The 21106-nt window shown below is 41.0% G+C and overlaps 1 protein-coding gene across 1 annotated transcript in view; it reads left to right on the top strand.

Annotated features, from left to right (window-relative positions):
* Window positions 1-262: 262 nt before the first annotated feature.
* Window positions 263-21106, top strand: part of large2 (LARGE xylosyl- and glucuronyltransferase 2) — a 102682-nt gene continuing 81838 nt past the window's right edge. The window contains exon 1 of the mRNA XM_086106805.1: window positions 263-658. The gene's annotated coding sequence lies outside the window, so the exon portion shown is untranslated. The remainder of the gene's footprint in view (window positions 659-21106) is intronic.

Raw genomic sequence — 21106 nt, 5'->3', positions numbered from 1 at the left:
GTGTGTGCGTGCGTGGGAATCGGGCGGCGGATGAGTGCGTTCGAGAGAGAGAAAGAGAGAGAGAGAGAGGAGAGAGAGAGAGATAGAGAGAGAGAGAGACCATTGGTGCTGGGAAATAACAGGCAGCCGCCGCTGTTTATTGGCTAAGCTTGATATGAGAGGGCGGGGCTTTGTGGGAAGGTGGTGGTCCTGGTGGTGTTTGCGATGCGGCGCAATGCTGTTGGCACAGACAACCTCTCTCATTCAATCCGAAGATGTTTTAGTGAGCGTTTGCTTCCCAGTTACCGTATGGTAAATAACGTGTGAACCAAAGATTATGTTCGACAGCAACGTCCACACTGCTCCAACTCAGGAATAGTGTTCCATCCCGGGAAAATTCTGTATTTGAAGGCAGTCTCTTCGTTCCAAGCGCTACAATTTAAGTCAATCTCGTCTGCTCCGGTACCAGCGCACGTACGGTTGTCTCTGTCATCTCAGGGGCACAGTTTGGTTTTTTGTGCGCGCATCATACAAGTATGCACGCAACTTCTGGATTGAAAACAATACAGACTGCCTCCTAAGAGTGTTAGCCTTGATTTGAAATGGATCTTTGAAAGACTTAGAACTTCTATGGAATAACCAAAAAGAGCAACACTTGGGGTAATATCTACAGGCAAAGGTAAATTTTATTAATATTATTACTATTATTTGAATTTTTCTATTTCTTTGTGGCAGGTAAATGTTCAACTTTCACTTTAGAACGTTTTGCACAGATTTTCAGAACAGGTTACATTTGTGGATTCGTAGAGTTTTGATGTATGTAACTGGGGGGGGGGGGGGGAGGCGGTCACTAGTGTTTATGGACAAAGGGGGCTAAACCAGGGCTCGACAGTGCAGCCAATATGCTCGCAAATGTACCCATTTTTCAATGTGCGTTGGTAAAAATTCCCTCTGGTCGCTCCTTGCGAGTGTGTTGTAACGCTCCAACTGATACACACCGCAGAAGCGTTCCAACTCTTGTGTACTTCTGTCAAACTGCGCACAGAAGACGGAACCCATGTCAGGTTAAAACCTTCCTGTATAAAGTCTGGATTTGTACTTTGCCATATTCATAACCATCTAACTGAACTAGCACTATTTGCTTTTATAAAGGATGGCTTTCCATTCAGCTCGCTCCCATTAACTGGGGCGCTCACGACCTACTCCGCATTTTGGCTACGGAGACTGTGTGCTTGGCTATTTTCAGTGGTACATGTGGGATTATAAATACTTTTACTACTACTGTTATAAAACACTTGATGTGTATGGGTGTTTGGGTCTCAAACTATTAACTTGTATTAAGCAATCGTGAATTCAAAACATGAAAATTTATTGTGTGTGTTATTTAAGGGGTGTTCACACGGCAAGATTTGGTCCGGTGCTACGCCCGGGCTGCCCCAGTAGAGCGTTCACACGTGCAAATTAGCTCCGGCGTAGCCCCGGAAAACAGCTTACACCGGACCAAATTTGATCCACCTCAGGGAGGTGGTTTAAAAATTTGCTCTAGAGCAAATGCTTGTGAAGAGTTTACGTACGGCGAGAATGCGTTGCTTTCGCGCTCTGTCGGACTTCCGTCATGTGTTTGTTTAATAACGGCACAAGACTTGGCTGGTAACATCTTTCCTTTTGTAGGAGACTGGACTGTCTCTGAGTTGTTTGTGTAGTTTGTTCCTTTGTTGTGTGTTCACAACCCCCCGCCACCCATATAATTTATTTTGTGATTTCCTCTCTTGATTTTCTGTTTGGCGCATTACGTGTTTGCTTTTCTGAGTGTCATTGAAGTCATCGTTGATTTACGTTTTCGGGGGCGGTCACTCTCGAGCAGAAGGCACGGAGACCGAGAAGGAGAAGGACGTGCCTGTCCAGTAGTCGCTCGAGTTGTGTATACGTTTTAAAAAGAACCAACACGACAGCTCATTTGTTTTCTGTCGTTTTGCTCCGCTGCAGAAACTGCCGCGTGAACGCAAGTGGGGCTGCACCGACGCTGTGCCGGTGCAGACACGCTCAGCGGCTTTGTACGTGTGAACGCTCCACACAATTTGCTGCGGTGCAAAATATATCGCAACAAAATACATCGGTGCAGCGCCGGAGCAAATGTGTGCCGTGTGAACCCCCCTTTAGACTATTCACAGTATTTAGATCAGGGGTGCCCAAACTTTTTGGATCGAAGATCTACTTTTCGATCAACTAACCTCCCAGGATCTACCCTTACCGGCACGCGCGCACACGCACACACACGTACGCACGCACGCACGCCGTGATGAGAAACAGCCTGAAACTGAGGCATGCGACGCACTTTTGCAGCCTGTTAACTATCGTAGCTCACACGTACCGTTTTAAAGTGCTTCCCTGGGCCCTCCTAGATTTCTATTCTTTGCCGGTGCCCTCAGTGAATTGTACACGAAGCAAACTCTGAATGAGAATAATGACGATAAAAGACAGAGCGCAACAGTTCTGATCACAAGCTGCAATTGCAGACTGCTGAGAGCTAACAACTTCCGGTGACGTAATCACGCGCCGCCGTAAATTCAAGATTTACCTGCTTTATTTTATTTTAAAATATTTTTTGGGTGAAAATGAGACTGATAAGATGATTAGGGTGCAGTGTACATTAACACAAAAAAATATATAACTAACAGGTACAAAGACACACAAATGGTTGTTTGTTTGTTTTTCTCCTCGACAATCCTCGGATCTACTTGGGACCTGTCTTAGATCTACCGGTAGATTAGGATGGACCTAATGGGCACCCCTGATTTAGATGCTTGTAATTTAATCCAAACCCAATTCCAATTTAGTTGGGACATTGTGTTAGTCATAAATAAAAATTGAAACAATGATTTGCAAATCACATTGAACCTATATTTAATTGAATACACAACAAAAACAAAATATTGATAGTTGAAAATGATACGTTTTATTGTTTTAGCAAATAGTCAAACTTTGAATTTTATATGTATATATTTATACACACACACGCACGCACGCACGCACACACACACACACACACACACGCAGTCACACACACACACATGCTAACTAATAGAACCTGGAGTTTGTATGTTCTCCCTGTGCCTGCGTGGTTTTTCTCCGGGTACTCCAGCTTCCTCCCACATTCCAAAAACAGGCATAGCAGGCTGATTGAGCACTCTGAATTATCCACAGGTGTGATTGTGACTGTAATTGGTTGTTTGTCTATGTATGCCCTGCAATTGGCTGGCTACCAGTTTAGGGCGTACCGCACCTACTGCCCAAAGATGGCTGGCGTAGGCTCCAGCACACCTGCGACCATTGTGAGAATAAACAGATTAGAAAATGGATAGATGAAGTTGTTTAACTGTCAGTAATTATTTCACTGCTTTTTACTTAAGTTTTTGCCATGGTATTATTTTCTTTTATGTATTATTTTTTTTAATTTATAAAATAACAGACCTATTTTTAGCCGCTGCTTAGAAAGTTCTTGTTACAGTAAAATATTCTTACAAATATGTCTTCAGTTGCTGTCAAGTTCAACCTTTACATCCTACGAAACTATGATAAGACAGCTGAGACGACTTTGTCTCAGCAAGTATGGTCATGCTGTCCCGACACAAAAAAGGGTGTGACCAGGTCTGTGCTGGTGCCACCTACTGAAAAAGTCGGTTGCAGCAGTGGTACTAATGCAAAAGTTGTCGAGCTCTGTGAGACTCCAGGAGATGTGCAGGATGTGAACAAATCAAGAGCGTGACCGCATTTCACAAGCAGCAAAAAAAGTCTGATAATACTATGTCAAAGTTTAAACTCAACAAATTAGATCTGTATTGTTATTGCAGTCTGTTTTAATACAGTACACAAACACAGGAAATATTTTGGCGGTGTACCGACCCTCCAAAAAAAGATATGTCAATCCCAGCGCTGGTGTTTGTTCTCTCGTTGTGGAAGAGTCTGGCCCAGTCCATAATGTGGTTTTCCTTTTTGCAGCGTTCAGTGATGGCTGATATATGGTGTTTCTGTTGTGCTTCTTTTTTATTGCTCTTGTTTGTCTTGCTGCCTTTCCACACTCCTATTTATGGTCCCTCTTTCTTGTCATAAAGCCTCCTCCCTTGTCTTTAGAGTGAGCCAGTATTTGACCGAATGTTGTAGTCTGGGGTTTGACGGGTGTGTTGACGTTCTATTTTCTTCATTGGTCTTTGGATGCGATTTGTGACTCCTCTTATGTATGGCAGCATTGCCGCGCCCTGTGTTCTTGTTTATTTGTTTGTCCCCCCCCCCCCCCCCTCCCTGTGCTGTTTTGTTTTTATTTTTGACCTGTCCTGCTCCTTTGGCTCTTGCCCATTGTGGATTCTTGCATTTTTTTCAGTGCGGTCTTTTTCTCCTGTATTCTGTCTTCCAGGTCTGTAATTATTGTTCCCCTTTCATGTCGCGTTCTGAACACTGACAGTGTGGGGATCGTTTCGAGGTCCCGAGGAGGTATGGGTCAGTGCGTGTGGGTTTTCCTGTACACTTTTATTTTGATGTGTCCCTTCTCTTTTGGATGGATGTTTAACTTTCAAAACTTAGCTTGTAGCAGACGTGTGCACATTTTCAGCATGACGTCTCTGATCCACTGGTGAAAGGACACTTTGATCCTCTCCTCTTTCATCTAGAACTGCTTCAGACAACAAAGTGTATGCAGAAAAGTGGTGAAGATTGCACGACTGTCTGTGTCCTATGTGTTGTGTTGTGTTGTGTTATTTTGACTTCAAAATGGCGCCGCGAGAGTGGCTGCCTTTCCAGCAGCTCCTATATTTTGTTGTTCTACTTCTTCCTTTCATAACTTTGCTGCTGTGAATCGGGAATTTCTCCATTGCGAGACTAATAAAGGTTTTCTTATCTTATCTTAACACTCGTAAGGCTATGGATTTGTCTTTTTCATCTTCATGAGTGAACCTAATGCTAACAGTGGTGTCTATAGTGTTTAAGTGGACGCAGAGTTGTTGAGTGTGTTCTCTTTTGACTTTTTTTTCAAAATGACATCCATGTAGTGTTTCCATAGTGATGGTCCGTATTCCACCGAGGTTGTTGTGAGTGGTTTCTGTTCAAGATCTTCCAGGAAAAAAAAAATTACATGATGACTGGCAGTGGGTCTTCTATGGCAAATCCTTCTTTTTTGTCTGTAGATGGTGTTTCTGAATTCAAAGTATGTGGAAATGGCAATAAAGTGATGTCCTGGCTAAACGTTTGCCATATTCTCTGAAGATTCAGTTCTTATGCACTTACAGAAAATTTATCACATGTGTAGTATGTGCAGGAACATTTCGGAAATGTTGCCATATTCTCTTAAGATTCGGTTCGAATGCACTTACAGCAAATTTAACACATGTGTAGTATGTGCAGGAACATTTCGGAAACTGTCAAAGTATCGCATCTGCATTTGTGTTCATTTCGAATTTATATGGAATAATGGCGCTAACAGCTTACTGTCTGCGTTAAGGGCTGTTCACAAATAACCTATTCCAGGGTGGCATATGTGGCATAAATCACCTCATATTAAATATTACTGTCGAATACTCATGTACAATGTTGCAGAATATGTCTGATGCAATTTAAAACAAGAGCTTTGTCCATCCATAATTATTCTGTGGAGCAAATGCACGTTTGCAATATTTTGGTAGAATAGCAAGAAATTATTGTGTGTGAGTTTTTTGAAAAAAATATGGAGATATTTATTTATTTGTACTTATTGCCCACCCCTCGTCAAGACTATCCATATACAATTCATGTGTCAGGTCTTTACACACATAGCATATCTGCAAGTCAAAAAGGTCAACTTGACTAAAAACTGCAGGCTGTACATTTCTCCCAAAACATAATGGTTGTCCTCAATTTTAGTTGTATGAATATTTCAGCAATCTCAAAGTGCTATAGAATAAAAATATGTGGCGTGAATGAGGCGACAAATGAAAATGTGCACCGCATTCTAAATGTCCTCTTCAAATTTTCTCTAAATGCTTTATCCCAACAAATGCAGATTCTAGGACACATATGTTTCCGTTAGAAAGCACCTTGTACCCATTAAAATTCATCAAAATGCATAAAATTAAAAAAAAATCAGAAAATCCCTTCTTTAGTGACGCCCATTGTTTACTTTAATGCCTCCATTGCACCGTTTTTGGCCTTTAGATTTTTTTTTTTTTAAACGTGTCAAGTCCAATATTATTTAAAAAAATAATTTTGCACTGCAAAATTTGGGTTAATTGACCACAGTCATTTTAAGCATAAAACGTTTTCAGTCAAATTGATTTTTTTTTTTTTTACTTTAACCTTTGGGTGAACCAGAAGGAAGTTCTTTGTTCTGTTTTGCCGAGTGTGGAAATAACCTCTTTTGCCAAATGGAGGAATAACTTTACATCTGAATAAATGTTGGGGGGTTTTTCATCCATGAAAAAATATTTCAGCAAATATAACTTCATGGCAACAGAGTTCTGGCATCGAATCGTGGCCTTGACCTTTCTTCGTAGAGTTTGCGTGTTCTCTTCCCACTTTTCTCGCTTTTCTTAAATTTCCTTCCACAGTCCCAAAACATGCATTGTGTGCTCACTGGAGACTTAATACTGTTCATAATAATTGTCCATATGTGTTGAGTGATTGACAAGTGACCTTCCATGTGCCCTGCTTCTCAGCCAAAGTCACCGATGTTAGACATGAGCTCAGCCTCGACCCTGAACAGTACTTATTTGTATTAATCATCATTATCATGTGATTGCAGAATTTCCTCAATTCCTCCTCCACCTTTACCAACGTTTTCCTCCATCTTTCCACTCATATTTCGCTTCCTGCTAATGGTTTTTCCATTAACTCCACCTGATGGCAGTTAATATACTCACAGCCTGTGGTCATAATGAGAAGTAAATGTGTTTGACCAAGCAGAAGGAGACTTGAGTGGGAGGCATGCTTTTTGTTGTCACAGATGAAACAAAAACACGTACGACATGCAGTTTTGTGTTTAATGGAAACTGTTGCCAGAGGGCTGAAATGTAACATCCTGCAAAGTTTTGTCTCTGTGCGTCCTGCTTGTTAATGTAACCCATGTTTGAAAAGCACTTGCTACTTTTCTTTGCTCATGCTGCTCTACAATGAAACAAGATTTTTAAAACATCATTAAAATGAATGAATTTAGTGTTGTCACAGTCTAAATCTGTTCAGTCGGATTATATGTAGTAAGTAGTTGAGTATGTGTTGTGTGTGTGTATATATGTTGTAGAGATACAATGTATATGTGTTCAGGGTCATGATAAAACCTGGGCCAATCCCAGATTCCAAAAATTTGAATACCGGTTCACGAAAATCCCTGAGAAAATATGCCTCATCATCAGCACAAGATTGAACTGTCATGATATGCATCACAATATCATGTACTATCATGTTGTGTACTATCGTTCAAAAAAGAGTATTATGCATGGTGTATTTAACCATGTACAGTCAAACCTCGGTTTTCGTCCATAATCCATTCCAGAAGGCTGTTCGAAAACCGAAACCACGCTCTTTTTAATAAAAACATCTTTCTTGAACACGTCTGTTCAAAATGAGTTTTTTTTTTTGTTTTAAATGCTACACGAGGAAGCGTCACTTCCTCGTGTAAGGAAGGCGAGAGGAGTCAAGTGACGCATTCAAGTGCGCTCAGTTTGTTCGAGAACTGAAATTTGTTCGTCATCCGAGGCATAAAAAAACTACATTTTTGGTCGAAAACCAAATTGGTCGAGAACCGAGACGTTCGAAAACCGAGGTTTGACTCTAGGTTATGCTGAGAACTTTTATATGAACTCAAGCGGTCGCAACACATGAAGACAGAGCATACAATACTCAAAGGCATATATTCTGTAACTCAGGGGTGCCCAAACTTTTTGGATCGAAGATCTACTTTTCGATCAAGTAACCTCCTGGGATCTACCATTACCGGCACACGCGCGCGCACACACACGCACACGCACGCCATGATGAGAAACAGCCTGAAACTGAGGCATGCGACGCACTTTTGCAGCCTGTTAACTATCGTAGCTCACACGTACCGTTTTAAAATACTTCCCTGGGCCCTCTACATTCCTGTTCTTTGCCCGTGCCCCCGCTGAATTGCACACGAAGCAAACTCTGAATGAGAATAATGACGATAAAAGACAGAGCGCAACAGTTCTGATCACAAACTGCAATTGCAGACTACTGAGAGCTAACAACCTCCGGTGACGTAATCACGCACCACCTTAAATTCAAGATTTACCTGCTTTATTTTATTTTTTTAATATTTTTTTGGTGAAAATGAGACTGATAAGATAATTAGGGTGCAGTGTACATTAACACAAAAAAAATTATTACAAACATGTACAAAGACACACAAATGGTTGTTTGTTTGTTTTTCTCCTCGACACTCCTCGGATCTACTTGGGACCTGTCTTAGATCTACCATTAGATCAGGATCGACCTAATGGGCACCCCTGCTGTAACTTTTACACATTGTATTTTTTACCGAGGCAGAAAATAACGTGAACACGGCACAGAGAAATCAATGTATTTGAGTTAGGCTCGCAATGGCAATGATGCCCACATTCAAATACTTCCTGTTCTTCAGCTAGAGTAAGAACATAGAGAGAAGACAAACTAATGTCCCTTTCAGTGGAGGTATTCCGATACGTGTTTATGTGACCAAATATTCGGTTTAGAAACGGGGTAACTGACGGGGGTTTCATTCAGGTTTTTAAAATCCCTACTAGGGGCATACTGTATTTGTGTTTTTGGGTGTGTTTACATGGCCTTTAAAAATGGCAATGGATTAATGTTTAAAAGACCAGTATGACGAATAAGATATTTGGATCGTATTTTCCCTTGCACGGACGCGGGTCACTGGGGTCGCTCTCTGGGGCCAGGTTTGGAGGTGGGGCTCGCTGGCAAGCGCCTGGTGGCCTACCCCCATGGGGCCCAGCCGGGCTCAGCCCGATGAGGCAATGTGTGTCCCCCTTTCCATGGGCTCACCACCTGTGGGAGGGGCCAAAAGGCTAAGATGGTTTGTGTATATATTGTCATCCTATTGTTCAAGTTGTCATCCAGTTGTGGCTGGTTGGTAAGGAAGCGTGTCAGAGCCGGAGCAAATGGCATTGAGAGGTGATTTATCTATTCATTTATTTCTTTATTTTTCCACTCCCTTCTCCATGTATTGAGTGTTTTTCAGGTTTGGGGGAGAATTTTTCATTTTGTTTGATTATTATTTTTTTCTACCCAATACATTTTCAGTGGGTGACAATTATATGCAGATATTGACTGTTGATGGGCTGGGCTTGTCCCAATCCCCCGCAAATAGCGGGGGTAGACTGCAACAACTTGTTTAAATTGATTATCGTTTTCTTTTTTCTCACTTTTTGATCGGTGATCGGCTTTAAAATCCTGATCGTGTACGGCTGAGTGTTTAAGAGGGTTTGTACTCTATTTGTAGGACATGAAATCCATATTTTCATATATGGCAGTTTAGAAATCCAAAGCTTTCATAATGAAATGGGGGCTCTTCTTGTGTCACAAGGAACATACTCTAATTGAGACACATTTTAATTCGTTTTTGCCCCCCCCCCCCCCCCCCGCCCCCCAAAAAGCGGTAAGGCAGAGGGGTGACTGTTTGACTGGAGCAACTGTGTGTGGAGGGGAGGGGTGTGCAATTTCATCAAACTGTCATGCTAATGTCACACACGTCACTTGCTGCAAGAGTTGAATGCATGTGGCATAAAATATGCATTGGGATTAGGTTCACACCTATAAATGTGGGCCACTGATTTTATCTGCAGTCCTGCAGATGAAAATACAGCGCATTCTCACACACGTGAGCTGCTATTTTGCTCATCATTCATCCAGAGTCATGAATGTTTGTGTGTTCGTTTGAAAGGGGCGGTCAGGAGGTTGGGGGGCAGAAATGTCATTTCATGGAAATCAAGTTCATCATCATCATCAGGAGATCATAGGACCACATATCCAATGACGTTGTTGGTAGGAACATCGGGCATGGCGAAAACATCTGATATGAGTGACAGTTCATGTAAAAACCGGTAACTGCAATCTTGAACAAACCCAGACCAAAAACATTCGGGCCATGCTCAAACACTTGCAAACCTTCACCGCTCAGTGACATAAGGGCTTAAGAGGACTCTTTGAAAGCACAAAGCCTGGAATGAGGAGGGTGTCAAAGTTCAACTTAATCCTGTGGCTAATAACAAATATGCCATGTCTTTTTATGACACCCTGCAGGTTTTACTTTGAACTACATTACGGGTGAGATACTAGATAAGATATAAGAATTAATTCAGTGTCTCGCACATCACTCTCTTTAATATTCTTTCCATACAAGTGTTTAAAAAGGTGAACCATTATCAAACATTTTTGACAAGTGACAGTGTGCATGCTGACTCTGGAGTCTTTTGCTGCTTTGAAAGTGAGTCCCCATCATGTACACTTTTACACTTTAACTGCTCGCACTGGCACGTTGACTGCCTTCTATTTGAAGTGAATTACACTCATGCCACTATCAATCACTCATGTGGATATGTGGAGTCTATAACAGGGGCAGGAACCCACAGCCTGCAGGCCTGATATAGCCACATAGATAATAGCCTCTGGGCCTGTTGATGCGGCTCATTTGGCAGTTTTAAATATAAATTCAAGGTAAAACAATGTTGATAGTTTTTATTTTTCTGCGATAACATTGATGAATCCGCATTGACGCAGCCTCAGTCAATGAACGCACCGGGTCTGTGAGTGTTCGGTCCCATAAGAGAGATTGATGTGTGTCGTTGTGTGCGTCAAAAGAGAAAAAAAAATAATCTAATGAGCAAAAGGAATTATTTGGGAGTTGTTGATTGAATAAGGAAGCCACTGTATTTTATGATTGTGATGCCCAGGAACGGCCCGTTCGGGAAAATTTACATATTTTCCCAAAATACCTGATGGCATCTATGAAATGGTTCATCAAATCATATATTAAGCAAAGTATCAGTTTCATTTTTCTTCTGCCATTGAGGCTTCTGTTCATCCAAATTAGCATTGAGAAAGACAATTGCTGACTCTTTTTCAAGCTTGAGGCGGTTTGTCCTTTCAGAGAATGTTTGTCCCGTTTTAGAGAAAACACTTAAAAGTCACTGATGTTGTAACAATGCATACCTTCTTCACCATGACCTTGCTAAACTTGCCACTCTTCTGGCAGCCCCTCCACTGCTCCTCGACCCCATTTTCCTCCGACACTGCTGTTGTTTACTCCACGTCTCCTCTACGCTCCATCCCTCCATGCCTTGTTGTGTTCTGAGTTCACCGTGGCACCAAAGCAGTCATGCGAAGCACGCGGTACGCTCGTTTTATTTTTATTTTTTTAGTTTTTATGCATTTGCTGTAGACGCTCCCTTCAGAAGTGAAGAAAGGGGCAGGGGACGAAGAACGGATCAATACAAAGACTGAATCGTTCACATTGAAGAGCTGCTCGAAGGACTTCATGAACCTCACTTCACTAGTCCTGATACTGTAATGCATTCCCTGGCTCAGTAATTGTAACAATATTACCAACGTTTTATGAGGAAGTTATGTGACTTTGTTAACACCTCAACGTAATACTGTATATTAGCGTTGTGCATTACTTTTGTCATGCGTTACGCCCAACGCTGTTAGCAAGTTGGAATCCAAATTTACCTTGTTGAGTCACAGTTGAACGAGACCCAGTTTGTCCAAAGATCAAATAGCACCTAGTGCTTGTAAACTGGGACTCACAGAGAAGTGTGAAAAATACTTGTATGTCAGTAGCCTGATGAATGTGTGCTTGTAATACTGTATTGTGCAATGCGCACAAGGCAAGCTAACCATTGTATGTTTGTTAATTTTATTAATTCAATATAGTCACACATGCAGGCATGCAAACACTGATTCAGATTGAAAGAGGCATGCAAATAGTGCTGCGCCATTTCAGCTGGGGGATGGGGCCTTGCTCAAGGACACCTCAACATTAGCCAGCAAGCAGACAAAAAGTACTTGCCATTTTTACGTGAACACATTCGCAGCGCGACTCAGACCACTGACCATTGAGCACCAAATCCTAAACATAAATTGTTAACATAAATGTCCAAAGTATTCCTGTTCCTTACGCGAGTATAAATATTGCGATTTAAAAAGACTTCAGTCAAAGTGTCAACTCCATTTTTGAAAATGAAGTACAAATATAAAAGTAATGGTTTAAAAAGAACAAAAGTCAAACATTTTCTTCTCAATATGTTTTGCCCCAACAGTCTGAACACAGTTTTCTGATTAATATCGCATTCACAGAATAATAATTATTCACATTTTTTACTTGACTTCAAGGACAAAAGCTTGGGCCACATCACAAGAGCATCTTATGCACTCCCACACTTCCCCGCAAAAATATTTTTATCAAAGCCATAATGATTATAATGTTTTATTAAAATGATACATTGAAGGCTCCCTGTTTCAGCTACATACAGTATACGCCCATTAAAAAGGATCACATTTGAGTGGGCCTACATGGCAAATTCATTAAAGAGCCATGAGTACTGCTGAGCATGAGCGTGTGTTTCATGGAGCGGAAGATTTGATGACGACCAGTTACCTAAACTATTCTCCAACCATTATCTGAGCCGCTTTTCCTCACGAGGGTCGCAGGCGTGCTGGAGCCTATCCCAGCCATTCACAGCCTTAAACATTGTTATGGTGCAAAAAGGCCAACTTCAATGCCGTGTCATCACTATCACCTTTATTGTTTGGTACAGTGCCGTGAAATAGTTTTTGCCCCCTTCCTGATTTCTGTGTTCTTTATCACATACAAAGGTCACCAAACCAATTTGAATATCACCCAAAGACTACCCAAGGAAATGCAAAATGCAGTTTCTAAATGCCAATTTAATTTATTAAGGCACAAAAAAAATATCAATTTCTCTTTTTGGATTGGTGTTTTGAACAATAATAAACTGGGATGAACATAATCCAAAATGAAATCGCATTTTGTGGATAAGGAGTAGAAAGTACAGATATTTGCATAAAAATGAAAGGAAAGAAGGACAAAGTAGGTTGAAAACGAACGACTCCACTATAGAGATCCCAAATTTCAACCTAGTAGTAGTAAGGGAAAGAAGTACTTTTAGTTGTTTACGTAACAGTTCTGGTTAAAATTCATTCCAGAGTATGATGTGCTTGGTGTCCGCAGGCACCAGGTAGCCTCCAAGGAACACATGCATACCCCATGGGACAGTTATAAAAATCTCCCCACTGATAGGACATTGAGATTTTTCACGGGATGTTGTAGAAGTGATCATTTGAAAATGTGGAAGTGTGTCTTTTTCCTAATTCTCGTGAGAAATCACGAACATGATCAGTAGGTTCACATTAACCCTTTCATGCACCCTGTAACCTGATAACATGATAAGCTGTCCACTGTGGTAACCGCTGTACCTAAAAGGGAACCTTGTAGAGAGGTCTTCCGGACTTTTCGAGTTGTCTCTGAGTGGCGTTGTTGGGATGTTTGGTCTTGATGGGCTGTGATCAACATGTAGCTCCTGAATAGCCTTTGCCATTAAAAAGCCACAGTTGGTTGTGTCAAGGCAGAGGTGGGGAGGCGTCTCCTGCAGGGTAATGTGAATGGAGGATTAGGAAGAGGAGGTATTGGAGTTGGGATGAAGTGTTGCATCCTCAAGAGGTGTCGGCTCTCCTATGCAGTCTTGTGTCCTTTCATAGTAAGATGAGCTGTACTAGTGCAATAGAGTGTCAATTTAGCTGTTGGCGCAGAGGAAGGGAAGGCACATTGAGGGGCTGGAGAAGAGCGCATTTCAATTGCGAGCCTTCAGCTCAAGTTCTCAGAGGTAAATTCTTTGATTCACCTTACTTGAGCTGCCCTTGATATAATTTCTGTTGTTATTTATTTTATCCTGTCTCTGGGTTATTTCAAGACTTTGCGGTGAAGCCTGGATGTAAATGTCATATTTGACAACCCCTTTTTTCTCTTGGGAGTTTATTATGAACAATCATTATTCCAGCAGTCCTGACTGTTTATCGGAACCCATATTGTCCTTCTTTGTAGCAGTACCGATCCAGACTGCCTCAAAATGCAATGAATGACGCAAGTCCAATTCGAGTCACACCGCAAAGATATTCATCTTCTTATTAACCGACCGATTAATCGATGGTTATGGCCGGTCAATTATCGGCCAAATAACAGATGTTTGCTGATTATTTTGACCATTATGTATGCTAACCATTTGACAGTTGTGTACAAGTGATTCTGGTCTCATTATTATATTATTACACATAAATCTATACATAACCTTGTATCTCTAAATATGGAATACATGATGCCATTATTCAATAAGGTCATTCTATGGACCTGTCATTCAAAACAAATCAATTCCTAATTGTTAAGAGCAATACCGGTACTTTGGTCAGCAATGCAAGTTGTGCAGGGAATTTACCGGGAGGTCGCTATTTTACAGAGATGGGCATCATTAGTTGGGTGAGTCTGTCAGTGAGCTTTTGCCAGTTTTTCTGGCCTGCTCAGTCCGTCCGAGTTGTTGGCAACAGCCAAACGGCGTTGAGAATGGCGTTACGGGTACTACTGTCAAATACAGAAAAAATAAAACAGTTTTGTGTATCTTTCAGTCCCACAGATCTCAATGATGTGTCTCATATTATATTTATTTCACCAATCATCAATTTATTTTTTTTCTTTGTGTGACGTGGAAATTACATTTTTGACGATGATTGGATGCTGCAGATGAGGGATGGACTGGGCTCACGTAGCTTGGCCTGAAATAATGACGGAAACAGTGACGGAATGTCAGCCTCTGCTAATTTACACACAATATATGTACCGTATTTTCACGACCATTCGACGCACCGTATGGTTGGGCGCAGTCTCATTAATGGGTGCTATTTCTGTATTTTACACATAGACAAAACGCACTGTATGATTGGGCGCAATTTTAAAGTGGTAAAACATACGCCAGCTTAAACATACGGCATGCATGCGCGCACGCTAAAAACACGTTAGCTTGTAGCATACGGTAGCATGCCAAGACATACAGATTTTAAAAACACGTTTTTAAAAAGGCAACGGAAAACTGAGTTCCGTTGTATTTTATTTAGCCATCGTACAATGTACTCACGTTTTTCGATCAATCATCACCCAGAAATCCATCAAAGTCCTCATCCTCTGTATCAGAATTGAACAATTGTGCAAGTACCGGTAATACATCAAAAACGCCGTGTTCCCTCTCGTTGTCAGTCACTCTCATTGCCATGTGGCTCCACAGAAATGATGCCGGCTTTGCCAAAAACTCGAACAACAGTGCAAGCAGACACGTTCGTCCAAGCAGCCACAATCCATTCGCAAATTGTGGCGTAACTCGCCCGGCGCTGCCTCTCACTCTTTGTAAAGTTGTGTTTGCCATCGATCATTCATTGTTCCCATGCCGTTCGCAACTTTACTTTGAACGCCCGGTTGATGCCGATGTCCAGCGGTTGGAGTTCTTTAGTCAAGCCTCTGGGAATAACGGCAAGCTCAGAGTTCATTTGCTTGACTTGGTTTTTCACCGCTGCTGTGAGATGGGCACGCATGCCAAAAGCATAACCGATGGCTTGAAGTTTGAACTGAGCTTCGTAGGCGTGTCTCTTTGTAGAATTTATTTTCGGGGGTTCTTAGAAACCAAAACCGAAGTTGTTTTGCAACAATGCACATAGCCACACTCTATACAGGTGTTGGTACCTGCTTGTCGCGTCCCTTTAGCGTCCACTTACACGCCCACCCTTCACTGATTGGCGGACTTCTTCCCCGCATGCCTGTCACTCACGTCTGCCTTTTCTCGCTCTTTCTCTCCATATATGTATATATACACGCCCACCCTTCACTGATTGGCCGACTTCTTTGCCGCATGCCTGTCCACAGTCACTTCCGCCTTTTCTCTATATAAACAGCGTGTCGGCTGTCAGTCAGGTTTTGGAACTCAGCGCATAGACAAGACGCTCCGCATCATAAGGCGTCCTGTCCATTTTGGAGAAAATTTTAGACTTTTAATGGCGCCTTATAGTCGTGAAAATACGGTATATATATATAGATATATCTATAGATATAGATATAGATATAGATATATATCAACATAAATCAAACCTAAATGTTTTAAATATGACACACAAAAACACATATCGGACAGATGAATGTCCTTTGGACTTTATGACTTAAATGCCACACAATGCATTCTCAAAAGGAAAGTAATTTAATTATTAATATTATGATTATTTAAACAATGTACTGTATTTGCAGTTGAGAGGGGTGTGTTCATTTATGCATTATGTATATATTTTTAATAAATGGTCTGATCAATTAATAATGTGTATTTTTTTTCTGCCAAAAACTGTCATTGGCCGCAAAACATTCATATAGGCGGGGCCCTAATTCTTATATATCTTGATTTGGGTAGTTCATTGTCATTTTTGTAAACATATTTTTTGGGTGCCTTTATAATGAGATTTTGTACACCGCATTATAAATTCTGACCGTGATTGAAATCATGGGTTAAGGACCAAACTGAAACCCAAGACTTGACTCGTTAGTCATTGTCTCTGTTTTACTTTTCAGCATGATTGCAGGAGAATTTCATCCTTAAAACATTATTTTCATTTTTTTGTTGTTGTTTAAAAAAGATTTTTGTAGTTGGCAGGTTTGTGTTACCACTTGTGTTAACCTTTTGGCTCCTCCACTTGTACTAATGCAGTGGTTTAGTAGAAGGTGCCTGTAAAGTCATGATATGCAGTGGAAATAGTCTTGGACTTGAAAAGCTCTTCTGACAGAAAGATGTTTGATACTTGTTTATGCTAAACATGGAAACACAGATACTACTGAAAAATGGGTGGGCAGGCCTGAGTGGCAGAATGGTCGTCTCTCAACCCAGCGGTTGGGGGTTTGAACCCCGGCTATAGTGGTCATGTCAAACTGTCCTTGAGCAAGATATTGAACCCAGTTGCATCATCAGTCGAAAATCAGGTAACAGTGTAAAGCGCTTTGAGTGCCAAAGGTTTTTTTTTTTTTTTTTTTGTGACAGTCCATTTACCATTTACAATTGTTGATGAGTCGGAATTTTCTTGTGTCATCTGTGCATGATTGTGATGACATTTCTGATAAATGGCAAATGGAAAGAGCAACACTAGCAAAATCCTGCTTTTCTTCAGTCGCTGAGTCAGGGCGTGGGCCAGGAACGGACTGAGATAAAGATGGCTGAAGAGAGGCTGTTAAATATTTCAGGAGGAGCAAGATTTTTTAAAAGCTGAAAACCGGGCCTGGAGAGTTTTCACTCTTGGAAATCCTCCATTTTTGTGTTTGTTTCAGATATTAACTCATTCACTCCCAAAGACGTTTTTAAACGTCTTTTCAGACTTGGTCCAGAATTGGCTGGTACTGAATGAGTTAATTAATGCATCGATAGTTATTTACATTTATAATGGTACAAGCCAAGGGATAACAATGGTAATGCATTATACAGAATGCTTATTTTGTATTAGAAGGAAAGTGCTCAGTTACTGTTTGTGTTAATGTAGTCTAAGGAGTTGGCCCCTGTTTTGAGACAACAGCCGTCCAAAATGTGTGTGGATGTGTGGTGGTAAACCTAGCAGTGGTTTAAAAAAAATCTTATCATGGGGCAACATTGGCCATGTGGGAAAGATAAAATTGCCGCCTGCCACCATTTAGTCTTGGTTCAATTCTGGAAGGAGAATATGGACAACATTAAATGAGATTCAGCAAATGTGGACAGACAGAGCTGAAGAGGACGCAGTAAGGGACCATCTGCTGGACCTACAGCTGAGGTGTCCTAAAGCAAGAGACTGTTTCCTGAAGTGCTCAACGGGCACAAAAGCAACACCCTGCTGAGTGTGTGCCTGTGTATGTTTGCAGTGTTTACTACTGTAATGACTTAAAAGCAGAAGTTATATGTCATGAATATGCATGTACTGTATATCCTAACAATTTAGAGGCTTCTATTTTATTCTCCCGGCGCTGATTAAACAAGCAACTTGATCACAAAGACAGCATGTCCCTTCATTTAAAATACCGAGCTCACCATTGCAGCAGTTGGTTAGTTAGTTGGGGTTTTTTTTGTGAGTGAATCCGATTTTTTTTCCTTTCAATGACCAGAATCAGTATAATCTTTATTGGCCAAGTACTGTGTGTTGAAAAACACATCAAGAATTAGTCTCCGGTGGTTTGAGCCACTCTACTATTAGAGCAGCAATCAACTTTCACAAAAAGAACATTTAGGACATAACATATAAGCACAGAGAATCTTTCAGCAATGTAAGGATACGACTAGTGTTTCGTGTGGTACTGTAGTACTGAAGTATGACAGCTGTACAGATGATGTGGAGAGTCGAGAGCAAAATAAAGTGCAGTAATTGATACGGCAATTGTGCGAATAATGCACAGAGTCTTTGAGCACTTTAGTTTCCAGTGGTGAGGAATAGGGATCAACAATAGTTATGGAAATACTGAAGCTACAAAAACGAAATACAATAACTGTCAGACAGAGATGTGCATACTTGGCATAAATGTGCTAAATGCGACAATGGACGGCAAGAGGGAAGAAGCCATCGGAATGTCTTGATTGTACAGAGCTCTGAAGGGTCAACCAGAGGAAATGAGCTGGAAGATGTGGTGACCAGGAAATAGTAAAGTTGTGACAATATATATTGTGAAGATGATAGAAATGAGATTTGAAATGTCATTTTTTGTTTCGATCGTCATTTGTCATCTGCAGCAAAGTCCATGTCATATCATCAGACAACGCTTGATTTGATGGTTGAAAGTGTTCACTCATCAATCTTATGCCACAGGTCTGCCACCCTGTGGCAGACTGAAAAGCAAAAAGTGGAAGTGAATCATATATCTAGTCATGCTGCATTTCAAATGTACGGCTAAGAGTCACTAAAATTTAATGAATAACATGGGTGGGTGAAAGCAAATCACAAATACTACTGCTTTTGGGAAAGATGAAGCTAACAACAACAATGGTGTGAGTGTAGCATTAGCCATTGTGCGATCATTTAAAGTTGCCAAAGAGGCCATAAAATCTTTCTTCATCTTTATTGTAAAAGTTGTTATTATTGATTTGATCAATGACTGTAATTTCAATATATTGCAGATCTTGTGTAAAAGATGTGTTTATTTTTTTTATTACATTTTTATTTTATTTTTTCAAAAGCTGGTCCATCTTTAATTGTGCGTATTTGTCTTTCGGATGGTAAAGCTGTTTTGCGAGCTCTGCCTCCACCGTTCTGCATTTACAACCCTAACTATAACTGTTGTCAGTTTTATATATGTTTGGCCCAATGTCAATTTGTGAGTCTAAATTTAAAAAGGAAAACAAAGTGAGATATTTATATCAGTCGAAGAGACAAACTGCATTGTGGCCCGAACTTGGATGCTTTGGACTTGTGGAAGTGTAGGTGCGGGCGGCACTGCAGCTTTTCCACGGGAAACGTATGGGGTGATTTGTGGTTACAAAGTAATGAACTGAAGTTCAGTGCTATCTGGTTTTCATGGTAAATTGGAAGCCATGCCTCTGTTAATTGTCTTTTGTAATTGAAGAGTTTTTTATTTTTATTATTTTTTTGTTGTTGTTTTTTTTACATATGTACTTTTATAACTGTGTGTGGGCTGTGACTCAGGTCTTCAGCGTACAAGCTCACCTCTCTATGCCCACACGCACACTGCCCTGCTTATGTGTATCATGGTGAGAGGTGGATATATGGTGACATCATAAGTGGGTTTGTTGTGGTCGAGATTCGTGACTTCCTGTGTGTTTCGGGTAAAAATAAACCCTCACAAGCTTGTGTACTGCCAAATTAACTATCCAAAAAAAGTCGTGGCGCCTGTCTGAATTGTTGTTTGGCTAAGATAAATCTAAGCATCACCAAAGAGCAACAACACTAAAAACATCAACATTAATCTCCGAAGACCAAATCAATATCAGCAGTTCTCATCCTTGCTGGTACAGGAAAATATAAGTACAAGGATTAAAGGCAGGATCCAAACGCAAATGGCACCTGCAGCAGAGCTAACAAATAATTACACTATAGGCTGAATTTAGTTTACAGATATGATGTTGACAGCTTCGAGACAAATACTTTTGATTTCTGTGAATCTCACACGTAAGTGAGGGAAACTATTGAGAGAGGAGCGGTGTCCATATGTAAATATCAGGGCAAACAGTTTCATGTTTACAGTGGGTTACGAGTATTGTGATACTTACAACAAGCTGAATGAGTGTGCAGTCGATAATTACAGCTAAAAAACAGCGCTGAGTTGGGGTGGCTTGCACCCCAATTTGTTTCGAATGTCACGTCAACATAAGCGTGGCCTCCTTGTATTCAGTCACACATTCACTTTGAGCTATCCACTTGTGATTAGATACTAGTGGCCTCAAAGCACGCTTAGAACAGGTTCTAAATTCATTCGTACGACTGATATCGAGTGTGCGTAAGGCATAGGTGTCAAACTCCGGTTGTGGAGGGCCACTGTCCTGCATGTTTTCCAAGTCTCCCTGTTGCAACACACCTGATTCAAATGAACAGGTTCAATGTCAGGCTTCCGCAGAGCTTGCTGATGATCTGATCATTTGAATCAGGTGTGTTGCAACAGGGAGACTTGGAAAACATGAAGGACAGTGGGCCTCCAGGACCCGAGTTTGACACCCCTGGCGTAAGGTAAAAAAATGGTATGTAGTTATCAAATGTGTGAACACCTGTTGTCCGCACATGTACTGTACCTAAGTAATGTGTGTTGATAAATCCCACCAGTTCTAAACGTCCACGCTCATTCATGTCCAGCCTCATTTGTATTGAAAAATGTGTCGTATTGACCACATGTGGTAGCAGCAATGGCTTTAAGAAATCCAAAAGCATGGCAAAAAGAGTGGAGAGAATCTACAAGACAGCCAATGAGGTAGTACTTGGCTGAGACGTGGACGCAAATGAATACTATTTGGAATATTTCTTGCAAGTTTTAAGGATAAAGGAAGAAAAAAATGGTTTGAAATGTGTGTGTGTGTGTTGTGTGTGTGCGCGC

This window comes from Hippocampus guttulatus, chromosome 3 (assembly GCF_054856545.1).
Source record: "Hippocampus guttulatus isolate MCC_2025c chromosome 3, RoL_Hgut_1.0, whole genome shotgun sequence".
Taxonomy (NCBI): Eukaryota; Metazoa; Chordata; class Actinopteri; order Syngnathiformes; family Syngnathidae; genus Hippocampus; species Hippocampus guttulatus.
Note: the sequence above shows the minus strand (reverse complement) of the source record. Positions and strands in the feature narration are given on the sequence as shown.